Genomic DNA, 14,947 nt, shown 5'->3' on the forward strand with positions numbered 1-14,947 from the left:
TGCAGAAAGAGAAGGCATCCATCTATACAACAAGGAGAAGGGCCTGGAACAGATCCTTCCACTGCGGCTCTCAGAAGAAACCACTCCTCCTGGCACTTTGATTTTCGCTTCCAGAACTGCGAGAAAATTCATGTCTATTGTTTAAGCCCCTTAGTGTGTGTACTTTGTTAACGCAGCCCTAGCAGACTAATACACATTTAAATGTTATACGTTACACATATTATTGGCTCCTCCTTTTCTTCTATTTTTTCTTTCTTACAGTAGCACTTATAATTTTTATAGCAGAGATACAAAGAAAAAGACAGAACAAATACTGTTTTTGAAATCTAGAATGGAATTTTTGAATCTTCCCTAAAATAATAGCCTTGAATATCAAGCATTATCATGAGAGGAAAGGTCTTCTTTCCTAAAATCTTTAAGCTCCTATGGATCTATCAATGCCTAAGCAACTTAAATATTCAGGTACCAAAGGCAATGGTGAAAAGAACTCAAGATATATGGTGTAAATGGAGTTGGGGAGAGAAAAGGAAGCAAAGTAGAAGCCCCTTCCTTCCTGATTTTAGGAGAGAAAAAAAGGAGAAGTGAAATAGAGAAGTTACTGTCTGCGTCCTCATTTCCACTACCTACCATGGGTGAGGAGCCTTGAGCAGTGGATTGGGCATGATGAGAACATCTGAATAGGCAAGATGGACTCCTAAAACACAAAGGCTAGTGGCCTGCTTCCCAATCTGGAGGCTGCAAGTCTCTGGGCAGAGAGTCTCAAATGTGGCTGCACATCAGAATCACCCCTACATGCCCAGAACACTTACAGCATGATTTCTGGACATGGGATTCAGGCATCAGTATTTCAAAAAAAAAAAAAGCTTCCCAGCTGATTCTAGTGCATAGACAAGGTCAAAACTATTGCTCTTTGAGAAGACTGGCAATCAGCTCAATGTCACTTCCAAATTGATTTGGGGGAAAGAAAGAGCACACAGCATTGAAAAGGCAGGTGGCTGGAAAGATGGCTTTTGAAGCCTGCCATGCTTCTGGCTCTCAGTCTGTGTGTGTGGAATTCCAGAAGTCTCAAAGTCCTGAAGGTCTCAGGAGGGGAGAGTCAAGACAATAGGAGGACATGGAATCTGTCCCCGCACCAGTGAAGACTACAACCAGACCAGCTGGCTAGGACCAAGGGCTTTAGCAATGGGAGCCAGAATAAGGACCCAAGAGCCAGAAAAGAACCAGTCACATCTCAGCTAATGAGCAGCATGACCTGTTCAAACCAGCTCTTCACAAAAGCAGAACAGCAAGAGCTGAAGCCAACAGGTAGATCTGAGGCTCTCTTTCCCCACCCCAAGAGGTCACATAAGCTTTCACATATACTACCTGGGGGAGAAGCAGGGAAAGAGAAAGGAAATCTAAAAGACCAGTCACCCACTTGAAAGCTTATTCAACCCCAAAAAGACTCTTTCCCCCAGAATTTTGATGCATTGTTTTCTGGAAAATGTAAAACACACACACACTAACCTTACTAACTAGACAGTGACTCATGCAGAAGAATACACTAGAAGCAATATTTTCCTGTACATCAGAACACACTGCATAACTGAGATATGCAGTGTCTGCATGCAGACCTACAACCATATATATTCAGTAATAGGACTTTCAGCCATGCTAACAAGCAGACACACGCATTCAAGGTTGAATTCTTTCAGAGATCCTAAGAAACCCATCTGCTTCACTTTCAGGTAAGAGCAACCACACTGCTACAAAACAACAGCACTTCTTAGAGAAAGATCCAGATAAGTGGAAAATTCCAACTTCTCAGCTGGCAGACATGTCCTTGTGTCTTTTGTTCCCGCTCAATTCTCATTTTTAAGATGTCACTCTCTGTCCTGCTCCCTGTGTGCAGCTCCTTGGTTGCCCTTTCCATCTCCAGCCACTACCCACCCAGTGTATCTCCTGGGATATAGGCTGACATGGTTCCAATCTACTGCGCACACGTTATATGCGAGGCTCTGTGCTCATAGATTACATAACAATCTAATTTAACCACCTAGTAGATAGAGATATCTTTATCTTACAGATAAGAAAACTGAGGCTCAGCGGGGTCCAACTATCAAAGTTCACACAGCTAGAAAGAAGGAGCCTGGATTGAAATTCAGATATTTCTGACTCTGAAGACTTTACTACTCAGCACTGCTTCCCTGCAACCCTCATTCATTCATTCATGTGTGTTCATCAGCTCAACAAATACATATTTTCTAAAGCATATCTACTTTCAAATATCCTGTACCCTTCTCTCCATAAGCACATGTATGCTGGCCCATGCATCCTTATAGTTAGTCTGAAAAAACAGTCTGCTTGAAAGCAGTCCCAGCTCATTATACTCTGCTATTGTTTTGTTTTGTATATTTTTTAAGGCTGTGCTTCTTTTTATTTTTTATGTTTTATGCCTTTTATTTTTATTATTTTTTATTTCAAGTTTTTATTTAAATTCCAGTTAGTTAACATATAGTGTAATATTAGCTTCAAGAGTAGAATTCAGTGATTTATCACTTACATACAACTCCCAGTGCTTATCACAGCAAGTATCCTCCTTAATGTCCATCATCAATTTAGCCCATCCCCCACCCCGCCACCCCTCCCACAACCCTCAGTGTGTTCTTTATAGTTAAGAGTCTGTTTCATGGTTTGTTTCTCTCTGTTTTTCCCCCCTATATTCATCTGTTTTGTTTCTTAAATTCCACATATGAGTGAAATCATATGGTATTTGTCTTCCTCTGACTTATTTTCCTTAACATTATATAGTCTAGCTCCATCCATGTCATTGCAAATGGCAAGCTTTCATTCTTTTTGGTGGCTGAGTAATATTCCATTGTATATTTATATTCTACCTCTTCTTTACCCATTCATCAGTCAACGGACATTTAGGCTCTTTCCATAGTTTAGCTATTTCTGATGATGCCGCTATAAACTATTTTGTTTTGTTTTTATCTCAGCCTTATTTCTAGTACAAGAAAAGGCCTACTTCTAAAGGAAGAATCAGTTACGCTATATTTTAGAACTCAAATTCTTTATCCTTCATTTATCTGAATATTCTTGATAGAAGAACTAGATTTTTTTTCATCTTTTGACATACTTCTTCATTTACCTCTTTATTACCTCTGTCCCCAGTAAACCATCAGCTTCATAAGGACAGAGTCTATGGTTCAAATATGATCACCAGTGTATATATACACAGACCTAACACACAATAGACAATAAATATTTATGGTACAAACAAACAGATACATGTATAGTCTCAAAGGGCAACAGATATATTCTGGTGCTTATATTCTAAACCTCACACATAGGACAAAATTTTCCAAAGGCTTCCACGCTTACCAGAGGAGCAATAATACGAAAGCAAAGTTGTCCTGCCCAGCCATTCTGGCCCAGCTGCATTTCTGCACATTAGGCACATAATTCTCTTCCTACGGCCCCTCCCTCTCATTTTATAGTTTTGTTTGGGTTTGAATTTGTGGGTGTGAAGGTCTGAATTGTTTGGCTTTGCTAGGGAATAGAGGCCTATCTCAGTCACCCTTATTGCTTACCTGCAGTCACCCTACCCTCCTTATCTGCAGCCCCATGTTTTTGATCTCTGTGATACCAGCATTTTCCAAAAACCCCCTGGAATGAGAAACTGGCTCAGAAAGTGAAAAGTGATCCCAGCTTAGCACATTCTGCCCTGATGAACACGGCCAGTGACATCAAACAGCACGGACTTCCACTGTGTAGAAACTTGGACCATAAGTAAGTGTTTACTGTTTTCTCCCCTCTCCCTACCTGAGGTACAGTCTGATGTACACTTGCTCAGCCCCTAGTCCCTGGGCTACAAACCCAACATCTTCAGCTCCATGTTCACATCTCCCCTTTGTTTTCTCTTTCCCAGCATTAATTTATGCAAAATGTTTACCTATGAGTTTCCAAGTTACTGTGTTGGATGCCAGGACTGTAATAAACACACACACACACACACACACACACACTCCATCCTTATAGATCTGCCTTGAGCTCCGTCTCCTCCAGGCAATCTTCTCAAACCCCCACAGCCTCCATGATCACTTATTACTAAATCCCAATTAGCTATTCAATAATAATCTCTTTCACATTGTTTGTCATGGTTTCATGTGGGTTAGTTCTATCTATACAACAAGATTATAAGTTCCTTGAGATCCCAGGCCACATCCTTCATTCCTGCTGCATTTCCTTAATGACCACTAGTGAAACTGTGATGGGCTCTCCTACCCCTCCAGTGAATTTGTTGTTGCAGTGAGCATGTTTTGGCTTTGTTTTGTTTTGTTTTTTAATGCAAGCCTTTGAGATGAAGAATGCACTGCAGAGAAGGTAGAGGAGACAGAAGAAGACCCAGTATTCTCTCCTTATTACAAATAGTCGGCCCTGCATCTAGGCATTATTACTCTCAACTATGACCCAAATGATTAAGTGGGAGGCTAGAGGGGAGTGACAAGCCCAGAAAACATGCAGCTGATACAATGCTAATGTCAAGAAACCTCCCTGAGTTCTGATTATTTGAAGACCTAGTGCATCTAGCAGATTGGATTCTTTGGCTACATGTGCCTGCTGACATTCCAAGACCCAAAGGTCAGGACGAGCACATGTGAGTAGCAGAAAGGCACTCATTGAGGGACAAGAGCGGGGCCAGGCTGGTTAAAGCTGAGTGCCCTGGTGTAGGGAGGCAGCCTCGGACTCTGTGGCCACAGGAGGACTAACAGGACCCATAGAGTCCTGTCAGGGAGCAGAGAGAGGCCCTGGGGATGAGAAGAGACGAGGAGGCCTCCCTCTCCTGACCTGGAGTAGGAACCAAGGTGAAAGGGGAGCTCAGTGGGCCAAGGCAGTGACCCAGAAGGCCCAGCCAGAAGTAAAAACAGATGTGAAACAGAAGCTATCAATGTCCTGTGGGCCATGGGGGTCTGCCCTGCAGGAGATGACCAAATAAGATGCGCCATCACTGATGTGTCTTCATGGGGCCAGCGTTTGGCAATTAGGGCTAGAGAGCCAAAAGCTCAAAGCACTGACCAGAGCACACAAGTCACTTTGTCTTTCTGAATCAGCAGGGAAGGAAACAGACCCTATTATATATGCAGGGCTCATTGTTGGTTCAGGATTCCAGGGGTTCCAAGTTCTATAAGATACAGTCTTTGTCCTCAGGCCCTGTATTAATCAGCCACACCAGTGCCAACAGAAGAATTCAAACTACTGCCTCTTGCCTAAGAATGATAAAGAAGACTAGATCTGGGGAGTGAGGTCTCTGCAAGAGAGAAAGAGAGGGGCCTGCCTGCCCACAAATCTAGAAGATCAAAGACTCAGTCTCACTTCTGGGCTGTAGTAAAGGCATTGGCTTAAGTCTAAAAAAAAAGACCAGCCTGCCCTGTAACCAATGTTCCTTCTGTAAGAAAGGCCAGATATTACTGTGATTATTCTCAGGACTTGTGCCAACAGGACCCCCAGGAGACATTCCAACTTTCATGTCAAAATCCACAGAGTATTCCCCAGCTGGGATTTAGAGGGACCCAGACCCAAAGCCCCACTTGTAACAATCATTAAGATTTGGTTGGTTCTCCAATGTTCATAGCAGCAATGTCCACAATAGCCAAACTGTGGAAAGAGCCGAGATGCCCTTCAACAGATGAATGGATAAAGAAGATGTGGTCCATATATACAATGGAATATTACTCAGCCATCAGAAAAGATGAATACCTAACTTTTACATCAACATGGATGGGACTGGAGGACATTATGCTAAGTGAAATAAGTCAAGCAGAGAAAGTCAATTATCATATGGTTTCACTTATTTGTGGAACATAAGGAATAGCATGGAGGACACTAGGAGAAGGAAGGGGAAAATGAGGGTGGAATTGGAGGGAGAGATGAACCATGAGAGACTATGGACTCTGAGAAACAAACAGGGTTTTAGAGGGGAGGGGGGAGGGGGGATTGATTAGCCCAGTGACGGGTATTAAAGAGGGCATGTACTGCATGGAGCACTGGGTGTTATACGAAAACAATGGATCATGGATCACCACATCAAAAACTAATGATGTATTGTATGGTGACTAACATAACATAATAAAATTTTTAAAAAATTAATAGAAAAAAAAAGATTTGGTTGGTGCTTTATTTAGAATTTAAAATCTGTGTTTCAAATTCACCATTTCATTTAATTGTCATGATACCTTATGATGATCCCCATTAACCCAAAGAGGAAACTGGGGTTAAGAAACATTATTTACCCAAAGACACCCAACAAGTAAGATGACAAAGTTAATTCTGTAATCTAGATTAGAACTTCTCTGTGTTTCTGTTTTGTACAACCCATTCCATTCCCTCCAGCCATGCTTCCCTCCTTTCTCCTGGCAAACATCTCCTAATCCCAGGTTATTAAATACCCGAGCTAAGTATCACTTCTGTGAAGTCTTCAACTTCTCCTCCAGAGACCTGTTCCTTCTTTTAGATGTTCACCCTTATTTATTTAAAATATACTGGTTAACAATGACTTTTAACACATTTCCTTGTCACATTCTTTCACAACCCCCCATAAGCTATCAGTTATTGGGAAATTTTGGCTGTTTCATTTCTCCTAGTATTCTCTTTCAGTTTTTGACATATAATAGGGGACTAATAAATGTTTATTGAGTCCAGATCTTCCAGGCTCCAAATCTCAGGTTCTTTCCACAATAGAACACTTGTCCCTACTCCCAAAAAGAAGGCAGAGAGATAGGTCCACCCAGCAAATATACCCAACTCATTCCTCCTGACTTACTTCACCAGATCAAGGAACCTGAGTAACAACACCGTACCTTTCTCCAAGCTCTCCTCTAACATATGGAGGCCTTGGGCAATAATGTAATTGAAGAGCAACATGCCATGAGTCTAAATATTCAAACATGAGGTATCTGGCTACCTGAGCAGCCTATCCTTCTTTCCTGTTCTATTTACCTTCCTATCAACCTGAAAGACCTGGATCAAATTTAGTATTCTCAGTCTCCACTGACTTCTACACCAAAACATGGAAGCATGAATTCGCCGTTGGCCCATGCCCCACTTCTTCCCACCTCTGTCTCTGGCCTCCAGCATGGAAGCTCAGTCTATCTGCACCCCCATAAAGAGCCACTTCTTGGCCACCATTTAGGCTTAAGATGTACATACCATCTACCATTCAGGGAACACCCCCTGAGGAAGATGTCCAGGAAAACTCTGGAAGCAGGCTGAAGGCCAGTTGAGCAAGGAATTCCAGGGCCACAAGGACCCAAAGTGGGACCTATAAGGGGTGGTATGAGCTCCAGGTATGGGGCCAGAATGGGGCCCTTTGAAGCAGGCCCTACCATCCACACTGGGATGGTTCTGACTCTCTTCTCTTGAATGTGTTTCTAAAAAAAAAGTCCACTTCACTTGGAAATGACGAAGTATGGCTCAAATTCCTCCTCCATTTCTGAAGGAGTTGAATTCCTGCAAACGCCTAATTCTTGTTCCCAAAGAGGAGGGAGAGCCCAGCCCACTCATCCCGGGAGCAAATTAAAGTGAACAGTAGTTAGATTTATGTTATCTAAACTGTTCTCTTACTGAGATAATAGGCCTGAAGAGGGAAGGCATTTCAAGAGCCAACAGCCTGGGCATGCAATCTGTTTTTCCAATGTTTTTCCTCGATAAAAAAGAGGTGGAAAAAACATAAGTGCTTCATATCATTACCAATGAGTTTCCATTTGATTCTGGGGGTGGGGGGGAGGGGGAGAGGCAAAGAAAATGCTATGAACTCAGCAAAGTGGTAAAAACCAGCTGTCTGATGCCCTAAAAGTACTTTAGTGCAGCCTCCAAATCACGGATAGAGAGAAAGAAAAGAAAGAAGAAAGAAAGAAAAAGAAAGAAAGAAAGAAAGAAAGAAAGAAAGAAAGAAAGAAAGAAAGAAAGAAAGAAAGAAAGAAAGAAGAAAGAAAGAAAGAAAAAAGAAAAGAAGGGAAGAGAAGAGAAGAAAGAGAAGAGAAGAGAAGGGAAGGGAAGGGAAGGGAAGGGAAGGGAAGGGAAGGGAAGAAATAAATTGCATGAAGACCAAATTGCTGAAAACAAATCTTAATAGGAACTGGAATACCAGAGAAAGCAATTCAAGCATGGGAATGTTGAGCTGAGGACTGCCTACCACATCTCTCTTCTGCCACAAGCCCAAACTGCACAGCTTCCCACCCACAGCCTATGGGGATAAACAGGGAAGCCCAGGCTGGGTGGGGGATGTGAGCGTGGCATGAAGAGAACTCATTTCCATTAGAAACTGAGCAAGAATTTGAACCTTAATCTGTGGGTTCCCCTAGAAAGTTTGCCTCCCAAACATTCTCTATGAATACCAGAAGACCCAGTGGTCTCCTACTGAATTTCATTTGTCCTGTTGAACTCATTGATATGGGAGGATATTTTAAAAGATTCATCTGCCAAGGTCTTTGGGCCTTGCCAGGCCACAAGTCACTTTTGTTTAGATGATCATTATTCATAATTTAGAGGTCATTCCCATTATAGGAAGGAGTAAACCAAGAGAATATTTATAGAGTTTTGCCTCATAGTACGATCATTTCATAGTATTTACAGATATACAAAACCCTTTAAATCAATTTATACATGTCAAAAGAGAAATTTGGCAAAATGAATTACTTGCGGAACGGTTGCATTGTTTCTTTTCTGTTTTCAGTCTTTGGGTTTGCCTTCATGTTGGCACAAACTGAGTGAATTCTCACTTGTGACATCTTGAAACAGACAAGTGGTATGATTTCCAGCATTTTAACACTTTATGTTCTTCACACCCTTCCTTAATTTCTGTCTGTCCCACATCTGTACTCCTTTTCCGCCTGGTATCAATGGATTTGTTGAGAGGGGTTGGTGCATTGCAAAACGCCTACTGTTCTGCTTTTTCTTCTGACTGTTGGGTTGCCAGTCGGGGGAAGCTAATAGCAGAGGGGACTGGACGCTTCTGTAGAAGCTTTGGCTCTCTGACCTTGGTAAGAAGGGACGTGGGCGGAGATGAGGATAGGAAGAACTGAGCGATGGGTGTTGGCAAGTTATTAAAGGTCCCAGGACAGTTTGGGGGCCAGCGGAATATTTTTGGCAGAAATCAACTTTCAAAACCAATTTATAAGACTGACTTCATTCACTCCTAAAATATGTATCATGTCTACATTAGGTAATAGATATACAAAAGGAGAGAGGCTTCACAGAGAAGCTTTGAGCCGGGACTGGGAGAATGAGTCAGATTTCTATAGTTGGAGAAACGAATTGCAGCCAGAAGAAAAAGCTAACCCGGAGGCACAGAGCCCCAACATTCTTGGCATTCAAAGAAATATTGAGCAGCATTAAGAGGGAAATTGACTGGGTATCTGTGAAATCCAAAGGCTTCTGTCTTTGGCCAAACCAAGGCCCATAAGGAAGAACGGTTACATGAATGACAGTTTTGCTCCTTGCTCAGCCCCTCCCGTCCCAGCCAAAACAATGAACAAGTTCCTTTTATTCCTCTAGCCCTTGCTGATCTCTCACCTCCTAAAAACACTTACGCACATGATGACACACACGCCATACACAAGCATGTGTGCGCATGCGTGCATGCATGCACACACGCACGCACATACTGCTTTGTACTATTAACCTGCCCGACCTATACATTTTTGTCACTGTAGTAAGAGACGAGCTTCTTGAAGACAGACATCAGTAACCATCTGTCATCCAACTGTAAACTCCACAGTCTCGAGTAGTTTTAAGCAAGCATACACTTAATAAATATTTGGTGAGTTGAAGTGAATGAGATCAGCTGGCGGGATAAGACGTTGTGTATGTAAAGTTTTCCCTGGGGCTTCTTAGATTTGTATTCATGACTTTGTTCCCAAATATACAGAAGACTGGTGGGAAGCGGGTTGTAATCCTTTGTCTTCGTTCAAAAGCAAAAAAGAAGACTAACGAATATTGAGCGTCTTCTAAACATTTTACTTGCACTCATTTCATTTACCTAAAATTTTCCCCATGTTAGGGACAAGAAAACTGAGGCTCACGAAGGGACAGCAACTTTAAGGGCCGCACAGCTGGTCTGGAAACCGGCTTTACACCCACATCTGTATGATCCCAAGGACCCTTGTTTCCTTAGGCTCTGTGCCTTCCTCCATGCTTCCTGGGAATCTGAGCAGTCTTTCATTTTGCTAAAATGAAATTCCTGAAGTTCCCCTTTTAAAATGAAAGGTTTTATCTCCATTCACAAAAAGAAAGAAGAAGAAAAAAAAAAGAAAAAGAAAAAAAAGAAGAGAAAGAAAACTTCCTCTGACCAATGGAAAAAATAATCCATTGCGTTGCTTACTGGCAAAAGGCCCAATCTGTGGGCCAGGCTGTGAAAGAGAGGGAGAGAGATTCTCATGGAAAGAGGCCCCTCCACCCACTCATATTTGTGTTTCTCTGAGGTTAACCCAGGGCCCCCACCACCGCCCAGCACATCACTCTGGTGACTGTTCCCACCATCAGCATCCAGATAGTATAGAGGGCTGAGGCATTAGAATCTTATCACCCCTATTAAAAGATAAAGCCTAAAATTCAACCCTTATCAATATAAGCTTTATGCGCTCCATTCAGCGCTTTCAAGGAAAGCAGACTAAATGTTTCTGTTTGCTGCTCAAGTTAGACGAGGCAGCATCGGCCTTGCCAGTGCAGCCTTGAAAAGGGTAATTAAAAACACAGTGGCATGCTTTGTTTTGATACTGGCCAGACCTTCTCTTTAGGAAATATATGGTAATAAAAATGGATGATATGGGAGTTTAAAAAAAAAAAAAAGAAAAAGAAAAAGAAATGAAATCAACATCTTTTCTCAAAGTCAACCAGATGTTCTGTGAAAATCTGTATTTCTTCCATGAAGATTGTTCACAGCTGCGTTGTGATCTCGGCCCCATATAGCTCATCCTCCTGTGCATTCATTCATTCATTCATTCACTCTTTCGATAAATGTTTTGTCCATAAATCTGTATTGCACTAGCCACTGAAATATAAATCTGAATGAAACAAGACCCTTCCCTTGGGAGAGGAGAAGATAAGGGATGCAAACTGAGAATTATTTTGGAAGGGATCTTAGTCTACCTCTGCAGGTTTAACTCGCACCACAAGTGCCCTGAGCCCTGCTGCCCCTGCTACTGAAATGCTTTCCGACTCTGTTCTCCCACCATATGGATGACTCGCAGCTTCACAAGTGTGCCGTCTCTTCTCCCATCAAGATGTGCCCACTGTTTCTCTTTTTTCTATTGGCCTGCTGCCCTACCCTCTGTTTCCAGTTAATTTTTACTCATCCTTCAAGTTTCAGCTCAGATATCCATTTACTCAAAAGCTATCAACAACATCTTCTCCCCATAGTTGAGGTGTCCTTCCCATCTCCTCCCAGAACATCCTTAAGTTTCCTCAACAAAGTCTTGGCATATTTCACATTGCAACTATCCGTATATGCTTCTTTCCCCTCTACTATACCAAGAAAGCTAAGAGGGAAACGGGCATGTTACAATTGTTCTGGAGTAAAATGTCCAAACTATAGTTAAGTGTTCAGTAAATGTGGAAAAAAGAAATTGTTTTTATATTTGGTCAGTTCTGGGCTAAGGGAGCACATGGGGTCAGGGAAGGCTTCACAGGGAGGACTATTGAAATAAATCTTGAGGAATTAACATGAATTCATCAGATGGACAAATTGGTGGAAGAACTTTCCAAAGGGAACAGCACATGCAAAGAAATAAAGAACAAAAAAGTAAATTTAATAAATGTTAAGTATCCCAATGTGGCTAGGGTGTAGATTATCAAGTGGGAAAATAGCAGGAGATGAGGTTGAAGGCTTTGACTCTAACAAGTTGGCATTGTTTCCTATAGGTATGCAATAGAGAATGTGCTCCTACTGTTTCTCCCTGCCAGCCCATCCACCTAAGATCATTCTCATAGTGTCCTAACACCCACAACACAGCATGAAAAGCAAATCTAGTCTAGGAAAAATGGTCTATATTTTATTCTGAAGCCAAAGATACAACCTTGGGTTATTTACTGTTTTTGATTATCCATGTTCCTACTCAATTCCAGCAACATGGGGAATGATGGAATTTATTAAACAAACAACTGTTGTTTAGGCTCTGCCCTGAATCAGATCAATGGACACTGGGGGCACAGACATGCACCCTTCAAGAAGAATTTTCACAGGTAATTTCACCATGCACAAAAATTAAAGACTACCTAAGAAACTGGGGCCATGAGGACACGGGCTCTCTGAATCATCGTCCTATCATTTGTCTTCACTGATGTGCTAGTTACTTTAAATTAATGGGTTTTGAGGCTTATGAAGTGACACGTTTTTCTCTTGCTTACTTTTTGTTCCCAAACTACGTTTTAACACAACCCATTTGATATATTAAAAGGCTGAGTGAGAGAGACTGCCAAGGTCAGAGCAAGCAAACGTCATCTTGGGAACTAAAAGATGGATGCACGTTCAAGAGAGATGTGATTCTCTTTCTCATGTTGGTGAAGAGCCGTTAGACAAACAAACCACTGGAGCAAGTGCGGAGGTGTTGGACTGGGCACAATCTGCTAATGTGCTGATCACTGATGGACATCAGCCAGCTGGCAGGCAAAGGCTCCAGTCTCAAGGGAGTACCTTACACTCAACTCTTCCTCAACAGAGACCACTAGCCTCTTGTATAATCAAGGACACTGCTCACCAAATCTTCCTCCATAAGTTAAAGCTAAACTTTAAATATATCTCTCATTGTCATTTGTTCATCCAATCCCACATTTAGGAATGTCTGATATGTTTGCAATATTCCATAATTTTTAACTCCAATCAGGACACATGACTGCATCGGTTTTGTTGAAGTAATTAAATAAGGAAGCCATGAGACTTGGGGGCTCTCGTGCCTTGCTCATCTAGGTAAGCAAACCAAAACCTAAACCAGAGCCAATTCCCATACAGGCACATATATCAGAAAAAATGAAATTTAACAACAGCCAAATACAAACAGCCAACTAGGCATTCCCAAATAAGGCAACCACTTCAGCTATAGGCAATCAAATGATTTCCTTGCTTTGCTTCCACATCTGCTCTATAAAGCCTTCTCCTAGCTCGTGGTGGTGGAGTGCTCCTAACCACTTCTATTTTGGTACTGCCTGATTCAAACTAATATTTGTTCAAATAACTCTTGAGAATTTTAATGTACCTCCGTTTATCTTTTAACAGGATAATATTTGCTACAGAAACCATCAGGGAAATGCAAATCACAACCACAATGAGATACTACTCCACACCCAAGAAAACGGCTAGAGTAAAAAATATATATAGTAACAAGTGTTGGTGAGAATGTAGATAAGTTGGAATCCTTATCCATGGTTGACGAGGGTATAAATTTACAGCTACTTTGAGAAACTGACAATTTCTCAAACTTTAAACGTAGTTAGCAAGTGATCCAGATATTCTAGATATAGATATATCACTAGAGAAATGAAAGTGTGTGTTAACACAAAAACTTATACAAGAATATTCACAGAAGCAGTATTCATAATAATCAAAAAGTAGAAACAAACCTAAGTGTCTCATCAACTGAAGAATAGACACACAGAATGTGGTATAGCCAGAGAATGGAATATTATGCAGACATGAAAACAGGCTGCAGCATGGCTGGACTTTGAAAGCGTTATGCTAAGTGAAAGAAGCCAATCAGACAAGACCACATGTGATTCCATATACATGAAATGTCCCCAATAAGCAAATCTGTAGAGATAGAAAGTGAACTAGTGGCTGCTTACCCTAAGGGGGAGGGATGGTGGGGGAATCTGGGAAGTGACTGCTAATGGGCACAGGATTTCTTCTGGGGGTGATAAAATGCTTTAAAATGGATTGAGGTGATGGTTGCACAACTCTGTGAATATACTACAACACACTGAATTGCAGACTTTAAACAATAAACTAAGAGCATAGCATATATAACATGTAGAGTTGTCAGCTCACTATGTTGTACACCGGAAACTAGGAGAACATTGTGTGTCAACTATGTGCCAATAAAAAATTAAATTAAATTAAGAAAAAAAAACTAAAAGAAAGTTATGAATTTAAAAAAATATGAGTAGCTACACAGGAATAGAACAGAATATTTAAGTTCAGCTCAACCAATGAAGCAAGGATCATGAAGTCACCGTAGATAAACATGATACTGGCCCTCTCTGCTCCCCTCCAAAGGAGACCAAGGACCCTTGCTCTTTCTCACCTTGCTTCTCATTTTGGCCAGGCTTGAAGATGCAACATCAGGTTTCAACAACCCGCTCAGGTGTTCCTTCAACAACAGATACAAGTAGAGGGACAACTTCTCACTTTGAAAAAAAGCAGGGGAGGGGTAATATTCAAACAGTCACCAACCAATCAGCACAGATTCCAAGCAATCAGAACTGAAGGCCCACAAAATCAAAACGTCCACATGGTTAGCTTTGTGCCCGCTGAATATCAATCAGACATCACACCAGCTTAACAGTTAGTTAGGTAGTGCACAATTATTTCCTTGGAAGGGTCCTTCTGAAAATTCTTGTGCTAAAATAACATTTTGGTCATATATAAAATTTAAAATTTTGAGAAAAACATAAAAATTATATTTTTCAACCTAAAATTTCTTAAATAAGCTGTGTCTTAGTATTTATTTTCTAAATTTTGCCAAATTTGGATGTGGCGAATTTTAAGACACCTCAATAGAATTCTACTCCACTACAGAATATAAATTTATCCAATAAAAAATGGGGCCTATATTAAAATATTTTTCTCAAAATGAACAATTATGGAATTTCAGAATTAAACTTTGCACCTTATTTAAATTCTCATCAGTCATTAAATTTGTTTCCTCTCTTGCTTTCATAACAATACATTTTAATGTATTTCTGTAATATGGTC

Source organism: Mirounga leonina, unplaced genomic scaffold (assembly GCF_011800145.1).
Source record: "Mirounga leonina isolate KUSES-001 unplaced genomic scaffold, KU_Mleo_1.0 Mir_153, whole genome shotgun sequence".
NCBI classification, from domain to species: domain Eukaryota; kingdom Metazoa; phylum Chordata; class Mammalia; order Carnivora; family Phocidae; genus Mirounga; species Mirounga leonina.